This window comes from Pleurodeles waltl, chromosome 5, assembly GCF_031143425.1.
Source record: "Pleurodeles waltl isolate 20211129_DDA chromosome 5, aPleWal1.hap1.20221129, whole genome shotgun sequence".
Classification (NCBI taxonomy): Eukaryota; Metazoa; Chordata; class Amphibia; order Caudata; family Salamandridae; genus Pleurodeles; species Pleurodeles waltl.
Genome location: NC_090444.1, coordinates 499,740,593 through 499,760,155, shown reverse-complemented (window position 1 = coordinate 499,760,155; position 19,563 = coordinate 499,740,593).

Sequence of the window (19,563 nt, the reverse complement as noted above, 5' to 3'; positions counted from 1 at the left end):
CAATACACTCAGGAGTACTAGAGCTGACCCATGTTTAAAGGACTATTGCGGTCATTCCAACCCTGGCGGTCGGTGTTAAAGCGGCGGCCAACCCGCCAACAGGCCGGCGGTCAAAAAAATGGGATTCTGACCCTGGCGGGAACCGCCAACACAGGCCGCCACTTTAACACTTCGACCGCCACGGCGGGACAGACAAACAGCGCGGCGGTCACCGCCAACAGGCAGGCGGCAGACAATGTACCGCCCACCCTATCACAACTCACCAATCCGCCACCTTTTCCGGGGCGGGAGTGTAGGAGGCTGGACTGGCTTGTAGTGAGTACCAAGGGGTACTTGCACCTTGCACCAGGCCCAGTTATCCCTTATTAGTGTATAGGGTGTCTAGCAGCATAGGCTGATAGATAATGGTAGCTTAGCAGAGCAGCTTAGGCTGAACTAGGAGACGAGTGAATCTCCTACAGTACCACAAGTGTCATATGCACAATATCATAAGAAAACACAATACACAGTTATACTAAAAATAAAGGTACTTTATTTTTATGACAATATGCCAAAAGTATCTCAGTGAGTACCCTCAGTATGAGGATAGCAAATATACACAAGATATATGTACACAATACCAAAATATGCAGTAATAGTATTAGAAAACAGTGCAAACAATGTATAGTTACAATAGGATGCAATGGAGACACATAGGGATAGGGGCAACACAAACCATATACTCCAAAAGTGGAATGCGAACCACGAATGGACCCCATACCTATGTGACCTTGTAGAGGGTCGCTGGGACTATTAGAAAATAGTAAGAGTTAGAAAAATAGCCCACCCCAAGACCCTGAAAAGTGAGTGCAAAGTGCACTAAAGTTCCCCAAAGGACATAGAAGTCGTGATAGGGGAATTCTGCAGGAAAGACACAAACCAGCAATGCAACAACAAAGGATTTCCAGTCGAGGGTACCTGTGGAACAAGGGGACCAAGTCCAAAAGTCACAAGCAAGTCGGAGATGGGCAGATGCCCAGGAAATGCCAGCTGTGGGTGCAAAGAAGCTGCTACTGGACAGTAGAAGCTTAGGTTTCTGCAGGAACAACAAGGGCTAGAGACTTCCCCTTTGGAGGACGGATCCCTCACGCAAAGGAGAGTTGTGCAGAAGTGTTTTCCCGCCGAAAGACCGCCAACAAGCCTTGCTAGCTGCAAATCGTGCGGTTAGTGTTTTTGGATGCTGCTGTAGCCCAGGAGGGACCAGAATGTTGCCAATTGCGTCAGGGGACAGAGGGGGCGTCGAGCAAGACAAGGAGCCCTCTCAGCAGCAGGCAGCACCCACAGAAGTGCCAGAAACAGGCACTACAAGGATGCGTGAAACAGTGCTCACCCGAAGTCGCACAAAGGAGTCCCACGTCGCCGGAGAACAACTTAGGACGTCGTGCAATGCAGGTTAGAGTGCTGTGGACCCAGGCTGGACTGTGCACAAAGGATTTCCGCCGGAAGTGCACGGAGGCCGGAGTAGCTGCAAAAGTCACGGTTCCCAGCAATGCAGTCTGGCTTGGGGAGGCAAGGACTTACCTCCACCAAACTTGGACTGAAGAGTCACTGGACTGTGGCAGTGACTTGGACAGAGTTGCTGGATTCAAGGGACCTCGCTAGTTGTGCTGAGAGGAGACCCAGGGGACCGGTGATGCAGTTCTTTGGTGCCTGCGGTTGCAGGGGGACGATTCCGTCGACCCACGGGAGATTTCTTCAGAGCTTCTAGTGCAGAGAGGAGGCAGACTACCCCCACAGCATGCACCACCAGTAAAACAGTCAAGAAGGTGGCAGGATCAGCGTTACAGAGTTGCAGTAGTCGTCTTTGCTACTATGTTGCAGTTTTGCAGGCTTCCAGCGCGGTCAGCAGTCGATTCATTGGCAGAAGGTGAAGAGAGAGATGCAGAGGAATTCAGATGAGCTCTTGCATTCGTTATCTAAGGAATCCCAAGAGACAGAGACCCTAAATAGCCAGAAAAGAGGGTTTGGCTATCTAGGAGAGAGGATAGGCTAGCAACACCTGAAGGAGCCTATCAGAAGGAGTCTCTGACGTCACCTGATGGCACTGGCCACTCAGAGCAGTCCAGTGTGCCAGCAGCACCTCTGTTTCCAAGATGGCAGAGGTCTGGAGCACACTGGGGGAGCTCTGGGCACCTCCCAGGGGAGGAACAGGTCAGGGGAGTGGTCACTCCCCTTTCCTTTGTCCAGTTTCGCGCCAGAGCAGGGCTAAGGGGTCCCTGAACCGGTGTAGACTGGCTTATGCAGAAATGGGCACCAAATGTGCTCATGAAAGCATTTCCAGAGGCTGGGGGAGGCTACTCCTCCCCTGCCTTCACACCATTTTCCAAAGGGAGAGGGTGTAACACCCTCTCTCAGAGGAAGTCCTTTGTTCTGCCATCCTGGGACAAGCCTGGCTGGACCCCAGGAGAGCAGAAACCTGTCTGAGGGGTTGGCAGCAGCAGCAGCTGCAGTGAAACCCCTGAAAAGGCAGTTTGGCAGTACCAGGGTCTGTGCTACAGACCACTGGGATCATGGGATTGTGCCAACTATGCCAGGATGGCATAGAGGGGGCAATTCCATGATCATAGACATGTTACATGGCCATATTCGGAGTTACCATTGTGAAGCTACATATAGGTAGTGACCTATATGTAGTGCACGCGTGTAATGGTGTCCCCGCACTCACAAAGTCCGGGGAATTTGCCCTGAACCATGTGGGGGCACCTTGGCTAGTGCCAGGGTGCCCTCACGCTAAGTAACTTTGCACCTAACCTTTACCAGGTAAAGGTTAGACATATAGGTGACTTATAAGTTACTTAAGTGCAGTGTAAAATGGCTGTGAAATAACGTGGACATTATTTCACTCAGGCTGCAGTGGGCCTGTGTGAGAATTGTCAGAGCTCCCTATGGGTGGCAAAAGAAATGCTGCAGCCCATAGGGATCTCCTGGAACCCCAATACCCTGGGTACCTCAGTACCATATACTAGGGAATTATAAGGGTGTTCCAGTAAGCCAATGTAAATTGGTAAAATTGGTCACTAGCCTGTTAGTGACAATTTGAAAGAAATGAGAGAGCATAACCACTGAGGTTCTGATTAACAGAGCCTCAGTGAGACAGTTAGTCACTACACAGGTAACACATTCAGGCACACTTATGAGCACTAGGGCCCTGGCTGACAGGGTCCCAGTGACACATACAACTAAAACAACATATATACAGTGAAAAAATGGGGGTAACATGCCAGGCAAGATGGTACTTTCCTACAGGGAGCCTCGCCGATAAAAACACGGCGGAAACAGACTACGAACGGGAAAACGCTCACCTCTACACACTCCACGAGGACGGAGGACAGCATGGAACCCGAATTAAACATCCTACCAGCTATTGTCTACCTGCTCATCTACCAGGAGTAGGAACGCCGGCGCAGACGACAACGGTGAGTACTGCACCTACGACACAGGGGAGGGGGGAGGAGGAAAGCTTACGGGCACATACATACGCCATACACCCACCCCCCCACCACAAATACCTACACACCAATGCAGAGCAACAAGTCAGAGTGACACCCCCCAAACCCACCGGGATAATGCAAAGACACAAATAAAATGATCTTTAAAATATATGTATAATGTAGCTCCATTGAAGTTATGGGAAATATGCAATATGAAAGATACAAAATAAGGAATGAACATAGTTAAAAATATATACATAGGCAATAAGTCCTGCCCATTCTGTCAAAGTTCCATAGTCCGTGGGCCAATGTGCACAAACACATGGGCAAAGCCCACACAGGAGACCAGATACCATTGGAGAGAACACTGCTGGGGCATCAGATGATAAAACTACAGGCACCTCAGGTGGAAGGGAAGGGGGGGCACCTCAGCCACATAAGTTCACAACGCCAGATCCACGAGGGGCCTCCATGCCCACTGTGCCATCCTGGGGAGTGCAAAGCCACAGTCTCACAAGTCTCTACAGTGGGTGGCTTGCCCACTGTGCCATCCTGGGGAGTGCAAAGCCACAGTCTCTCAAGTCTCTACAGTGGGTTGGTTGCCCACTGCTTTATCCTGGGGAGTGCAAAGCCACAGTCTCTCAAGTCTCTACAGTGGGTGGCTTGCCCACTGTGCCATCCTGGGAAGTGCCAAGCCACAGTCCATCAGATGGATTACCGACTCCACTGTTAATGGAGGAGGCATGGTGCCCAGAGTGCTTCGTGAAGCCCTGCTCGACACAGAACCGGCACTGTCAATGGGCCAGCGGTGCTTGAGACAGCGTTGCCCAGCGGAGCGGTGCTTGAGATGAAGGGCCCAGCGGAGCGGAGCGGTGCTTGACAGGAAGGGCCCAGCGGAGCGGTGCTTGAGACGGCGGTGGCCAGCGTATCGGTGCTTGAGATGAAGGGCCCAGCGGAGCGGTGCTTGACAGGAAGGGCCCAGCGGAGCGGTGCTTGAGACGGCGGTGGCCAGCGGAGTGGTGCTTGACAGGAAGGGCCCAGCGGAGCGGTGCTTGAGACGGCGGTGGCCAGCGGAGCGGTGCTTGAGATGAAGGGCCCAGCGGAGCGGTGCTTGACAGGAAGGGCCCAGTGGAGCGGTGCTTGACAGGAAGGGCCCAGCGGAGCGGTGCTTGAGACGGTGGTGGCCAGCGGAGCGGTGCTTGAGATGAAGGGTCCAGCGGAGCGGTGCTTGACAGGAAGGGCCCAGCGGAGCGGTGCTTGTCACTGCGGGACCCTGTTCAGCGGTTCTTGTCACGGCGGGCCCCTGTTCAGCGGTTCTTGTCACGGCGGGCCCCTGTTCAGCGGTTCTTCTCACGGCGGGGCCCTGTTCAGCGGTTCTTGTCACGGCGGGCCCCTGTTCAGCGGTTCTTCTCACGGCGGGGCCCTGTTCAGCGGTTCTTCTCACGGCGGGGCCCTGTTCAGCGGTTCTTGTCACGGCGGGCCCCTGTTCAGAGGTTCTTCTCACGGCGGGGCCCTGTTCAGCGGTTCTTCTCACGGCGGGGCCCTGTTCAGCGGTTCTTGTCACGGCGGGCCCCTGTTCAGCGGTTCTTCTCACGGAGGGGCCCTGTTCAGCGGTTCTTCTCACGGCGGGCCCCTGTTCAGCGGTTCTTGTCACGGCGGGACCCTGTTCAGCGGTTCTTGTCACGGCGGGCCCATGTTCAGCGGTTCTTCTCACGGCGGGGCCCTGTTCAGCGGTTCTTCTCACGGCGAGCCCCTGTTCAGCGGGTCAACCTTCTACTAAAAAAAGCAACATGTTGATCCTGGCCCTCAGAATTAAGTTGTGATAGGACTGCCCCTACTCCTAATTCAGATGCATCAGTTTGGACATAGAATTTTTTAGAGTAACAAGGGCTTTTCAGGACAGGTGCAGAGCACATGGCCTGCTTCAGCTCCTCAAAAGCTTTTTGACAGTTTGCTGTCCATAATACCTTTTTAGGCATTTTCTTGGATGTGAGGTCATTAAGAGGGGCTGCAATGGAGCCATAGTTCTTAATGAACCTCCTGTAATACCCAGTGAGGCCTAGGAAGGCTCTCACCTGAGTCTGAGTAGTAGGGGGAACCCAATCTATAATAGTTTGGATTTTCCCCTGTAGTGGTGCAATCTGTTCCCCACCAACAAGGTGTCCCAGATAAACCACCTTTCCCTGCCCTATCTGGCACTTTGAAGCCTTGATAGTGAGGCCTGCCTTTTGCAGAGCGTCCAAAACTTTCCATAGGTGGACCAGGTGATCATCCCAGCTGGAGATAAAGACAGCTATATCGTCCAAATATGCTGCACTAAAAGCTTCCAGCCCTTGCAGGACTGTGTTCACCAACCTCTGAAAAGTGGCAGGTGCATTTTTCAATCCAAAAGGCATTACTGTAAATTGGTAATGGCCTCCAATGGTTGAAAATGCAGTTTTAGGTTTAGCATCTTCTGATAATTTGATCTGCCAATACCCTGCAGTCAAATCAAAAGTGCTTAGATACTTGGCAGATGCCAGTGTATCTATGAGCTCATCTGCCCTGGGTATAGGGTGAGCATCAGTTTTGGTTACCTGGTTGAGACCTCTGTAGTCTACACAAAACCGCATTTCTTTCTACCTACACAGAGACTCCTTGCTCCTTTCCAGCTAAGGTGGTCATATGCAAGTTTGGACAGATCAACATTTTGGCCTGTGCCAGACATTTTTAGAAAGAGTTAAAGTGATAGAAAAAGGATAAAAAGTTTGTCAGAGCTTTTAGAAAGACAGAGAAAAAAACTTTTAAAACTTTTTAGAACTTTTAGAAAGTTTAGAAGTACTTTTCAGCACTTAGAAAAGAGTGAAAAGAGGAAATGCAAAACGTTTTAGTTATGTGTACACACACTGAACTTGTTTTGTATATTTTTCTCTTATGAAAAGTACAATGACAAGAGTGGTAAGTAGTCTCAAAGCACTTATCCCACCGCTGCACAACCAATGTAGGAGGCTGGACTGGCTTGTAGTGAGTACCAAGGGGTACTTGCACCTTGCACCAGGCCCAGTTATCCCTTATTAGTGTATAGGGTGTCTAGCAGCATAGGCTGATAGATAATGGTAGCTTAGCAGAGCAGCTTAGGCTGAACTAGGAGACGAGTGAAGCTCCTACAGTACCACAAGTGTCATATGCACAATATCATAAGAAAACACAATACACAGTTATACTAAAAATAAAGGTACTTTATTTTTATGACAATATGCCAAAAGTATCTCGTGAGTACCCTCAGTATGAGGATAGCAAATATACACAAGATATATGTACACAATACCAAAATATGCAGTAATAGTATTAGAAAACAGTGCAAACAATGTATAGTTACAATAGGATGCAATGGAGACACATAGGGATAGGGGCAACACAAACCATATACTCCAAAAGTGGAATGCGAACCACGAATGGACCCCAAACCTATGTGACCTTGTAGAGGGTCGCTGGGACTATTAGAAAATAGTAAGAGTTAGAAAAATAGCCCACCCCAAGACCCTGAAAAGTGAGTGCAAAGTGCACTAAAGTTCCCCAAAGGACATAGAAGTCGTGATAGGGGAATTCTGCAGGAAAGACACAAACCAGCAATGCAACAACGAAGGATTTCCAGTCGAGGGTACCTGTGGAACAAGGGGACCAAGTCCAAAAGTCACAAGCAAGTCGGAGATGGGCAGATGCCCAGGAAATGCCAGCTGTGGGTGCAAAGAAGCTGCTACTGGACAGTAGAAGCTTAGGTTTCTGCAGGAACAACAAGGGCTAGAGACTTCCCCTTTGGAGGACGGATCCCTCACGCCGTGGAGAGTTGTGCAGAAGTGTTTTCCCGCCAAAAGACCGCCAACAAGCCTTGCTAGCTGCAAATCATGCGGTTAGTGTTTTTGGATGCTGCTGTATCCCAGGAGGAACCAGGATGTCGCCAATTGTGTCAGGGGACAGAGGGGATGTCGAGCAAGACAAGGAGTCCTCTCAGCAGCAGGCAGCACCCGCAGAAGTGCCAGAAACTGGCACTACAAGGATGCGTGAAACGGTGCTCACCCGAAGTCGCACAAAGGAGTCCCACGTCGCCGGAGAACAACTTAGGAGGTCGTGCAATGCAGGTTAGAGTGCCGTGGACCCAGGCTGGACTGTGCACAAAGGATTTCCGCAGAAAGTGCACAGAGGCCGGAGTAGCTGCAAAAGTCACGGTTCCCAGCAATGCAGTCTGGCGTGGGGAGGCAAGGACTTATCTCCACCAAACTTGGACTGAAGAGTCACTGGACTGTGGGAGTCACTAGGACAGAGGTGCTGGATTCAAGGGACCTTGCTCGTCGTGCTGAGAGGAGACCCAGGGGACCGGTGATGCAGTTCTTTGGTGCCTGCGGTTGCAGGGGGAAGATTCCGTCGACCCACGGGAGATTTCTTTGGAGCTTCTAGTGCAGAGAGGAGGCAGACTACCCCCACAGCATGCACCACCAGGAAAACAGTCGAGAAGGTGGCAGGATCAGCGTTACAGAGTTGCAGTATTCGTCTTTGCTACTATGTTGCAGTTTTGCAGGCTTCCAGCGCGGTCAGCAGTCGATTCCTTGGCAGAAGGTGAAGAGAGAGATGCAGAGGAACTCGGATGAGCTCTTGCATTCATTATCTAAGGAATCCCAAGAGACAGAGGGGGTCATTCTGACACCCGCGGGCGGCGGGAGGCGCCCGCCTGGAGGGAGCCGCCATATGGCTGCTCTGCGGTCGAAAGACCGCGGAGGCCATTCTGGCTTTCCCACTGGGCTGGCGGGCGACCGCCAGAAGGCCGCCCGCCAGCCCAGTGGGAAACCCCTCCCCACGAGGAAGCCAGCTCCGAATGGAGCCGGCGGAGTGGGTATGTGCGACGGGTGCAGTGGCACCCGTCGCGAATTTCAGTGTCTGCAAAGCAGACACTGAAATACAAAGTGGGGCCCTCTTACGGGGGCGCCACAACACCCCTCACCGCCATCCTGTTCCTGGCGGTCGGAGCCGCCAGGAACAGGATGGCGGTGAGGGGGTCGGAATCCCCCATGGCGGCGCAGCAAGCTGCGCCGCCATGGGGGATTCCCAGGGCAGCGGAAAACCTGCGGGAGACCGCTGGTTTTCCTGGTCTGACCGCGGCCAAACCGCCGCGGTCAGAATGCCCTGCCGGGCACCGCCAGCCTGTTGGCGGTGCTCCCGCATCCCCGGCCCCGGCGGTCAAGAACCGCCGCGGTCGGAATGACCCCCAGAGACCCTAAATAGCCAGAAAAGAGGGTTTGGCTACCTAGGAGAGAGGATAGGCTAGCAACACCTGAAGGAGCCTATCAGAAGGAGTCTCTGACGTCACCTGATGGCACTGGCCACTCAAAGCAGTCCAGTGTGCCAGCAGCACCTCTGTTTCCAAGATGGCAGAGGTCTGGAGCACACTGGGGGAGCTCTGGGCACCTCCCAGGGGAGGTACAGGTCAGGGGAGTGGTCACTCCCCTTTCCTTTGTCCAGTTTCGCGCCAGAGCAGGGCTAAGGGGTCCCTGAACCGGTGTAGACTGACTTATGCAGAAATGGGCACCAAATGTGCCCATGAAAGCATTTCCAGAGGCTGGGGGAGGCTACACCTCCCCTGCCTTCACACCATTTTCCAAAGGGAGAGGGTGTAACACCCTCTCTCAGAGGAAGTCCTTTGTTCTGCCATCCTGGGACAAGCCTGGCTGGACCCCAGGAGGGCAGAAACCTGTCTGAGGGGTTGGCAGCAGCAGCAGCTGCAGTGAAACCCCTGAAAAGGCAGTTTGGCAGTACCAGGGTCTGTGCTACAGACCACTGGGATCATGGGATTGTGCCAACTATGCCAGGATGGCATAGAGGGGGCAATTCCATGATCATAGACATGTTACATGGCCATATTCGGAGTTACCATTGTGAAGCTACATATAGGTAGTGACCTATATGTAGTGCACGCGTGTAATGGTGTCCCCGCACTCACAAAGTCCGGGGAATTGGCCCTGAACCATGTGGGGGCACCTTGGCTAGTGCCAGGGTGCCCTCACACTAAGTAACTTTGCACCTAACCTTTACCAGGTAAAGGTTAGACATATAGGTGACTTATAAGTTACTTAAGTGCAGTGTAAAATGGCTGTGAAATAACGTGGACATTATTTCACTCAGGCTGCAGTGGGCCTGTGTGAGAATTGTCAGGGCTCCCTATGGGTGGCAAAAGAAATGCTGCAGCCCATAGGGATCTCCTGGAACCCCAATACCCTGGGTACCTCAGTACCATATACTAGGGAATTATAAGGGTGTTCCAGTAAGCCAATGTAAATTGGTAAAATTGGTCACTAGCCTGTTAGTGACAATTTGAAAGAAATGAGAGAGCATAACCACTGAGGTTCTGATTAACAGAGCCTCAGTGAGACAGTTAGTCACTACACAGGTAACACATTCAGGCACACTTATGAGCACTGGGGCCCTGGCTGACAGGGTCCCAGTGACACATATAACTAAAACAACATATATACAGTGAAAAAATGGGGGTAACATGCCAGGGAAGATGGTACTTTCCTACAGGGAGCCCCGCCGATAAAAACACGGCGGAAACAGACTACGAACGGGAAAACGCTCACCTCTACACACTCCACGAGGACGGAGGACAGCATGGAAACCGAATTAAACATCCTACCAGCTATTGTCTACCTGCTCATCTACCAGGAGTAGGAACGCCGGCGCAGACGACAACGGTGAGTACTGCACCTACGACACAGGGGAGGGGGGAGGAGGAAAGCTTACGGGCACATACATACGCCATACACCCACCCCCCCACCACAAATACCTACACACCAATGCAGAGCAACAAGTCAGAGTGACACCCCCCAAACCCACCGGGATAATGCAAAGACACAAATAAAATGATCTTTAAAATATATGTATAATGTAGCTCCATTGAAGTTATGGGAAATATGCAATATGAAAGATACAAAATAAGGAATGAACATAGTTAAAAATATATACATAGGCAATAAGTCCTGCCCATTCTGTCAAAGTTCCATAGTCCGTGGGCCAATGTGCACAAACACATGGGCAAAGCCCACACAGGAGACCAGATACCATTGGAGAGAACACTGCTGGGGCATCAGATGATAAAACTACAGGCACCTCAGGGGGAAGGGAAGGGGGGGCACCTCAGCCACATAAGTCCACGACGCCAGATCCACGAGGGGCCTCCATGCCCACTGTGCCATCCTGGGGAGTGCAAAGCCACAGTCTCACAAGTCTCTACAGTGGGTGGCTTGCCCACTGTGCCATGCTGGGGAGTGCAAAGCCACAGTCTCTCAAGTCTCTACAGTGGGTGGGTTGCCCACTGCTTTATCCTGGGGAGTGCAAAGCCACAGTCTCTCAAGTCTCTACAGTGGGTGGCTTGCCCACTGTGCCATCCTGGGAAGTGCCAAGCCACAGTCCATCAGATGGATTACCGACTCCACTGTTAATGGAGGAGGCATGGTGCCCAGAGTGCTTCGTGAAGCCCTGCTCGACACAGAACCGGCACTGTCAATGGGCCAGCGGTGCTTGAGACAGCGTTGCCCAGCGGAGCGGTGCTTGAGATGAAGGGCCCAGCGGAGCGGTGCTTGACAGGAAGGGCCCAGCGGAGCGGTGCTTGAGACGGCGGTGGCCAGCGGAGCGGTGCTTGAGATGAAGGGCCCAGCGGAGCGGTGCTTGACAGGAAGGGCCCAGCGGAGCGGTGCTTGAGACGGCAGTGGCCAGCGGAGTGGTGCTTGACAGGAAGGGCCCAGCGGAGCGGTGCTTGAGACGGCGGTGGCCAGCGGAGCGGTGCTTGAGATGAAGGGCCCAGCGGAGCGGTGCTTGACAGGAAGGGCCCAGTGGAGTGGTGCTTGACAGGAAGGGCCCAGCGGAGCGGTGCTTGAGACGGTGGTGGCCAGCGGAGCGGTGCTTGAGATGAAGGGTCCAGCGGAGCAGTGCTTGACAGGAAGGGCCCAGCGGAGCGGTGCTTGTCACGGCGGGACCCTGTTCAGCGGTTCTTGTCACGGTGGGCCCCTGTTCAGCGGTTCTTCTCACGGCGGGCCCCTGTTCAGCGGTTCTTCTCACGGCGGGGCCCTGTTCAGCGGTTCTTGTCACGGCGGGCCCCTGTTCAGCGGTTCTTCTCACGGCGGGGCCCTGTTCAGCGGTTCTTCTCACGGCGGGGCCCTGTTCAGCGGTTCTTGTCACGGCGGGCCCCTGTTCAGCGGTTCTTCTCACGGCGGGCCCCTGTTCAGCGGTTCTTGTCACGGCGGGGCCCTGTTCAGCGGTTCTTGTCACGGCGGGCCCCTGTTCAGCAGTTCTTCTCACGGCGGGGCCCTGTTCAGCGGTTCTTCTCATGGCGGGCCCTGTTCAGCGGTTCTTGTCTCGGCGGGCCCCTGTTCAGCGGTTCTTCTCACGGCGGGGTCCTGTTCAGCGGTTCTTGTCACGGCGGGCCCATGTTCAGCGGTTCTTGTCACGGCGGGCCCATGTTCAGCGGTTCTTCTCACGGCGGGGCCCTGTTCAGCGGTTCTTCTCACGGCGGGCCCCTGTTCAGCGGTTCTTGTCACGGCGGGGCCCTGTTCAGCGGTTCTTGTCACGGCGGGCCCCTGTTCAGCGGTTCTTCTCACGGCAGGGCCCTGTTCAGCGGTTCTTCTCATGGCGGGGCCCTGTTCAGCGGTTCTTGTCACGGCGGGCCCCTGTTCAGCGGTTCTTCTCACAGCGGGGCCCTGTTCAGCGGTTCTTCTCACGGCGGGGCCCTGTTCAGCGGTTCTTCTCACGGCGGGGCCCTGTTCAGCGGTGCTTGTCCTGTGTTTCTAGGGAGCCAGACCTGGCCAAGACTTTCCGCTCAGTCGCCATCCGACCTTGTGGTCGCAGGGCCCTCCTGTGATGGAGTCCTGGGCCCGTGGGTGTCGTCCGTCACAACCGGAATGGGGCTGGTGGGGCCCTCCTGGCCAGCTCGCCTGCTGCCTGACTTCTCCGCCCTGCTGCCCTTGCCCTCCTTCACTGAAGCTCTGTGGCCCTTGCCTCCCTTTGATGATGTGGCAGGTGACGGGGCAAGGCTACTGTCCTTGGTGGCAGCTGTCTCAGGCTTGTCGCGCCGGCCCTTATTTTTTTTTGTCCTCTTCCCAGGGGGTGGGCTGGCTGTCCCCTTGCTGCTGGCCGATGTTCCAGCCCTAGGAGCTGGTGGACTCCAATAGCCCTGCACTATGGTCATAGTAGATGCAGGGCTGGTGGTGGCTGAGGTGCTTTTTTTACTCTTACCAGATGGAGGGGGTGGGTCAGTGGTTGGAACGAGGTCAAGGTTGGAAAGGAAAAGCACTTTGGAAGGACAGGGACGGGTAGGTGTAGTGGGTATGGGAGTGGAGGAAGAGGATGTGGTTGTACGAGAGTCAAGTGTGCTGTCTTTGGGTGCAGGTGCTTGTGACGGAGGCTGTCGTGAGGTGGATGGCTGTTGGGTGGGTGGCTGCCTGCGTTTGTGTGGTTTGGAAGAGGGGGTGACAGACACACTGGGAGAGGACACAGGGGACGTGTAAATGGCAGTGGGGGTGGTGACTGCACGTGTGCGGACTGTAATGGTGATGGAAGTACTGGCTGATGGTGGTGTGCATGCAGGTATGAGTGGAGACGTCACAGGGAGGGAGGAGGGAGATGAGGAGGTGGGGGACACAGAGTTGGTAGTGACTGTTGGCATGTCTGCATCTGGATGTTGCTTGGGTGAATGCTTGTGGGATCTGTGGTGCTTATGTCTGGATGAGCTGCCCTTGGGTGTAGAGGTGTGTGCAGGCTGGTCTGATGGTGTGGATGGGATAGGCAGAGGAACAGGAGACTGGGACTGGGTGGAGAGAGTCAGAAGACAGAGGCTGGAGACAGGGACAATTGCTGCCGTCAGTGCTGAGGCCAGAGCGTTGAACGATCGCTGATGGGCAGCCTGACCCGAATGAATGCCCTCCAGGTATGCATTGCTCTGATGCACCTCCCTTTCTATGGCATTCAAAAGGGTAGACTGCCCAACAATTATGGTCCTGAGGAGGTCAATGACCTCCTCACTGAGGGCAGCAGGGGTAACTGGGGCAGGGCCTGAGGTGCCTGGGGCGAAGGAGATGCCCGCCTTCCTGGGCGAGCGGGCACGGAGCGAAGGCTGAGGGGCTGCTGGGAGGGCGGCGTTGGTGCGCTGGGTGGCGGCTGTACCTGTTGTGGCGGTGGGCACAGATGTTGCCGCCACCGCAAGGGAGCTCCCTTCCGAGGACGTGTCGGTGTCGCTGACGTCTCCACGGGTCCCCGTTGTGGAGCTCCACTCGCCCTCCGTCTCACTGGTGTACTCGGAGTCTGTTGCATGGCCCTCCGGGGCCATGTGAGATGCAGCTCCCTCGTGCGCCGATGCCACTTCTCCTCCGCCTGATGATGCTAATGCACACATGAACAGGAAGACAAAGAAAATGGGGGGGGGGAGAAATGAAGACAGGTTGAGTGCATGCATTGGCAACACCGTTGTCGGAGAGGACAGACACAGAAGCCCCCTGCACTAGGCCGCGCAATCGGGGTGCACTACTCAGTTATTGTGACTAGGCCTACAGGTCTATGGACGACAAATGCACACATGGGTGAGGCCGGACCATGGATAGCTGTACTTGGCACCCTACAGAGGTGGGGGGCGGGGGCACAGGGCCATGCCTAATGGAGGGGTCTAGCCTACAGAATGCGCCCTGGCCTAGAGATAGCCACAGCCCTCCTCCCCCACCCAGACACCTTCACTGCGCGCAAAGATAGCAGAATGTGCTGATACTCACCCCCTTGTGTCTGCTGTGATGTCCTCACGTGCCCATCCAAATCGGGGTAGGCCACCGCCAGGATCCGGGACATCAGGGGGGTCAATTGGCGGCTGGCACCCCTCCTACGTTGGGAGGCCATCCCCAGCAGAGACTCGGCGGTCTTTCTGGTCCCGCGGCGGATGTCCTCCCACCTCTTCCAGCAGTGGGTGCCCCGTCTGTTGTGGACCCCCAGGCCCCGGACGTCCTTGGCGATGGCACGCCAAATGTCGATCTTCTGATGGGCGCTGACCTATGTGACATGTACAGGGTGGTAAAGGAAATCTCATTACTTTTCTGCCTGGTCAATGTGAGTGGCCCCCCCCTCCCCAACCTTGGCATGTGGCACATGCTCTCATCTTTCGTGCGTTGCACTCCTCATTCGCTCCCCTCCCCACCATCTTACATACACCCCACTCAACACAGGCATATCCCATTCAACGTGCACCCTGTGTACTAACCTGTTGGTCTGGAGGACCGTAGAGTAGCGCATACTGGGGGAGGACCCCGTCAACAAGTTTCTCCAATTCTTCAGAAGTGAAGGCAGGGGTCCTTTCCCCAGTCGCAGCAGCCATTGTATCTCCCAGACCGAGGTCACAGCAGCACTTGCAGTATAGGTCCTCTCCTGTGGATGATCAGGTCTCGAGTGATTAATCAGATAGAAAATGGCGGTCACGCCCGCGGCGGTGCGTACCGCCGCGGTGCGTACCGCGACCGCCGGCGCACATCGTCATTGGCTACTGAAACCCATAGGGTTCAATGTTAACCAATGCGGCTTAGCACCGCGGTCTTTGACCGCCTACCGCCACGGTGTGCCACGCCAGCGCATTGACCTCACATCCCACTGTCACACTTCACAGGTCAGGCAGCCGCCATTTCAAGGGCCCACATGGCATAATTTCTACTGCGTCACACAGGCCTAGGCCTTGCATTGCCACTCATACAAAACTTTCAATGCATAGCGATTCGTGTACTGTGCAAGCTGTGTGAACGAACCTGGGGGTTGCTTGACTCTGTGCTCCATGTTGTCCTTCCTAGGCACCGTCCGCTGGGACTTGCGAGGAGAAGGGTGAATCCTCCCGTGTACCGACCGCTGGTGGACCTGTCGACAAAGGAAGAACAACATATCATACTTACATACAGGCTTGACAGAGCAACTATACATTAACTATGTGCCCAGCTGGAGCCAGACCTGATGTCCCCCATCCGCCAACCCACAGGGATTCCCCCTCTAGTGCAGGTTCTGTCAGTATTCCATTTTTTGGCAAGTGGGTCTTTTCAGACAACAGTGGCCATGTCATCTGGGATGTCTCAGCCTATGTTTTCAAAGGTTTTGCCCAGAGTGTTGTCCGCCCTGATGAAATACATGCGGAGCTACATTATTCTCCCTGAGGTGGGCGATTTGGCTACAGTGAAGGGTGATTTCTATGCCCTTGGACATATCCCCAACATCATTGGTGCCATTGATGGGACCCATGTGGCTTTGGTTCCCCCCAAAGAAAGTGAGCAGGTGTACAGAAACAGAAAAAGTTATCATTCGATGAATGTCCAGGTGGTCTGTTTGGCTGACCAGTACATCTCCCATGTAAATGCCAAGTTCCCTGGGTCAGTGCATGACGCGTACATCATGCGAAATAGCAGCATCCCTTATGTGATGGAACAGCTACAGAGACACCGTGTGTGGCTAATTGGTGACTCTGGTTACCCCAACCTGTCGTGGCTACTGACCCCAGTGAGGAATCCCCGGTCCAGGGCAGAGGAACGGTACAATGAGGCCCATGGGCGAACTAGGAGGATCATAGAAAGGACCTTCGGGGTCCTGAAGGCCAGGTTTAGGTGCCTGCATATGACAGGGGGATCCCTAATGTACTCACCAAAGAAGGTGTGCCATATCATCGTGGCCTGCTGTATGCTTCACAATCTTGCTTTGCGACGCCAGGTGCCTTTTCTGCAGGAGGATGGTCCAGATGGTGGTGTTGTAGCAGCTGTGGAGCCTGTGGAGAGTGAAGAGGAGGAAGACGACGGGGACGACACGGACAACAGGGATACAGTCATACAACAATATTTTCAGTAGCACACAGGTAAGAATCACCCACGCCATATTACATTTACTTAAGGCCTCATGCGTCTCTACTGTCTGTGTTTCCCCCCAGTTCCTGTTAACTGATTGGTGACTTTCCCTTCCCTTTTCAGAGCTGCATGACCCACTGCGTGACTACTGCTTTGTTTGCCCATGGACTAAAGCTTATTGAAATTGGTATGTTGTCATCACAAAGTAACTGGACATTATTCGCCCAGTTATGTGTAATACATTTGTTAAGAATACAAGCAGACTCCTGTTATTTTAAGTGCAATAAGTGATTTATTTTAAGTGCTACATATAGGTACATGATTGTAAAACGGTGATGGGTGGGGGTGGAGTAATGTCCATGGCAGAGTCCAGTTCTCAGACGCACAGGTGCATTGTCCATATGTCTGTGGAAGGATGGAGCAGGGGCAGTTAAAGGTTGGACAGGGTGACAATGTGGGACAGTGGGATGACATCAGGGGGTATCTTATGCTGGCGGGGGTCTTGCAATCCTACTCTGTCTTCTTGTGAGATCTCAGGTTCCACTTGCGGGGTGGTTCTTCTTCTGCAGGAGGTGGGGTTCTGGTGGCCTGTTGTTGTGTGGGGGCCTCCTGTCCACTAGCGCCGGCGGAGGTGGTAGGCTGTTCCTGGCCTGGGCTAGTGACAGGGGCCCTTTGGGGTGCCACATGGTCCCGCAATGTGGTGACTATCTGGTTAAGGGCCACGACAATGGTCCCCATTGCGGAACTGATGTTCCTCAGTTCCTCTCTGAACCCCATGTACCGTTCCTCCTGCAGTGCCTGGATCTCCTGGAACCTGGCCAGTACCGTCGCCATCGTCTCCTGGGAGTGGTGGTAAGCTCCCATGATGGAGGAGATGGCCTCTTGGAGAGTCGGTTCCCTGGGCCTGTCCCCCCCCTGTCGCACAGCAGCCCTCCCAGTTCCCCTGTGTTCCTGGGCCTCTGTCCCCTGGACGGTGTGCCCACTACCACTGCCCCCAGGTCCCTGTTGTTGTTGGGGTGGTGGGTCAACCTGGGTGCCCTGTAGTGCTGGACACACCGCTGATTGACGTGTCCTGGAGACAGAGGCATGGGCCCGCTGGGTGGGAGCTGTGCTGGTGTTCCCAGAGGGGGTTGGGTCTGCTGTAGCCTGTGGCTGTCTGTGGGGAACCGACTGTCCAGAGGTCCCCGATGGGCCGGGCTGGTCATCTGGGTCCAGGGAGACAGAGCTGCTGTCATCGCTGGGGGCCTCTTCTGGGGGCTGGGATGGACATCTCTGTACCCTCCGTGGCGGTGTGGTGGCGTTCGGGTCCTGCAGTGGTATAAAGGTATGGTTATTGCTTGTGTGTGTGGCATTTCGTGTGATGGGTGGGTGTCCGTGTACCCAAGTGCAGGCATTCCCTTGTGGGGGCTTTTGTGAGGGTGGCTTGTGGGGGTGATGTGTGTGTGCAGTGGGCATGCTTTGGTGATGGGTGTCCATGCTTTGTGATCGCATGCAGGGCTTGGTGTTGGGATGGGTGGGTTGTGATGGTGAGCCATTTGCAAGGAGTTGGTGTGATGGGGGTGGGGGTGATGGTGGGGGTATGATTTGGCATGCAGGTGGGGTGGGGGGAATGAAGTAGTGAAGATTTGACTTACCAGAGTCCATTCCTCCGCCTACTCCTGCGAGGCCCTCAGGATGCAGGATGTGCAAGACTTCCTCCTCCCATGCTGTGAATTCTGGGGGAGTAGGTGGGGGTCCACCGCCAGTCTTCTGCACCGCAATGTTGTGCCTTGATACCATGGAACGCACCTTCCCCCGTAGGTCGTTCCAGCGCTTCCTTATGTCATCCCGATTGCGTGGATGCTGTCCCAAAGCGTTGACCCTGTCCACTATCCTTTGCCATACCTCCATCTTCCTGGCAATTGTGGTATGCTGCACCTGTGCCCCGAAGAGCTGGGGCTCTACACGTACTATTTCCTCCACCATGACCCTGAGTTCTGCGTCAGTGAACCTGGGGTGTCTTTGGGGTGCCATGGGGTGGTGTGGATGAGGTGTGGGGTGGCGTTTGTGGTGATGAGCGTGGTGCGTGTGGTGGTGTGTGGTGTTTGGTGTGTGGATTCTGTGTGGGTGATGGTGTTGTGTGCCTCTGTGTTGTGGGATTGTCTATTCTGTGCTCTCTCTCTAGCCTTCGTCAATAATTTCGGGTCGTAAGGGTTTGTGGGTGATGTGGGTGTGTGTTTTATATTGTGGTGGGTGTGTGGGAGTGGTGTCAGTATGTGTATCAGGTGTGTGTGTTTCAAAATGACCAATGTGGCTGAGTTTTCTATGTGTGTGTGTATTTTGACCGCGGCAGTGTCTACCGCCAATGAAATACCGCGTTTGAAAGACCGCCGCGTGGATTCGTGTGTCGTGATAGTGTGGGCGTATTTCTGTTGGCGTGACGTGGAGGTTTGGTCATCGCCATTTTTTCGTTGACCTTTGGTGTGGCGGACTTTTGTGGATGTCGGGGTTTTGTCGGTTTGCAAGTTGCGGGTCAGAATGACTGTGGCGGTTTACCGCGGCCGCGGCGGTGTTATGGCGGTCTTCTGACCGGCGCTAAGCGCCTTTTACCGCCGAGGTCAGAATGACCCCCTATGTCTTTGGATGGGAGACTATGCTGTGTCAGTAGTTGCCTACATATGTGAGTGACCTTATCAGTTAGCAACTGGTTCTGATACTCTAATATGTACAGCTGCTGTTGGGATGTGTACACACATGTATAAGGGCTTCTTTCAGTGTCTCACTACATATCTGAGTGTTTCTACTCTCTTATAAGTAGGAATGTGAGTTGTAGTATGCCTGGGGCTCTGCATATAATTGGGCACAAGGATCTGCCAGTGTACATCTAAATCAGTGAAGGACATGTCTCACCTTTTAATCACATACCATCATGTACCAAGCACTACCTACAGCCTAGGAGAGGGGTGACTTTACTGTAGTAAATGCTCAGTTTAACAGTTTTCAAGCAGGTTTTCTAGTCCTAAGTTGATCTGGCGTTTAAAACTACACATTCATGCTCAGCAGTAGTAGGCCCAACCCATGTTAAAAGGACTATTTCGCTAGATGGGAGATAAGGTTATGTCAGTAGTTGCCTATATATATGAGTGAGTGTACCAGTTAGCAACTGGTTCTGATACTGCAGTATGCACAGCTGTTCTTTAGATGTGTACATGAATGTATGAGCATCTCTTCCAGTGTCTGA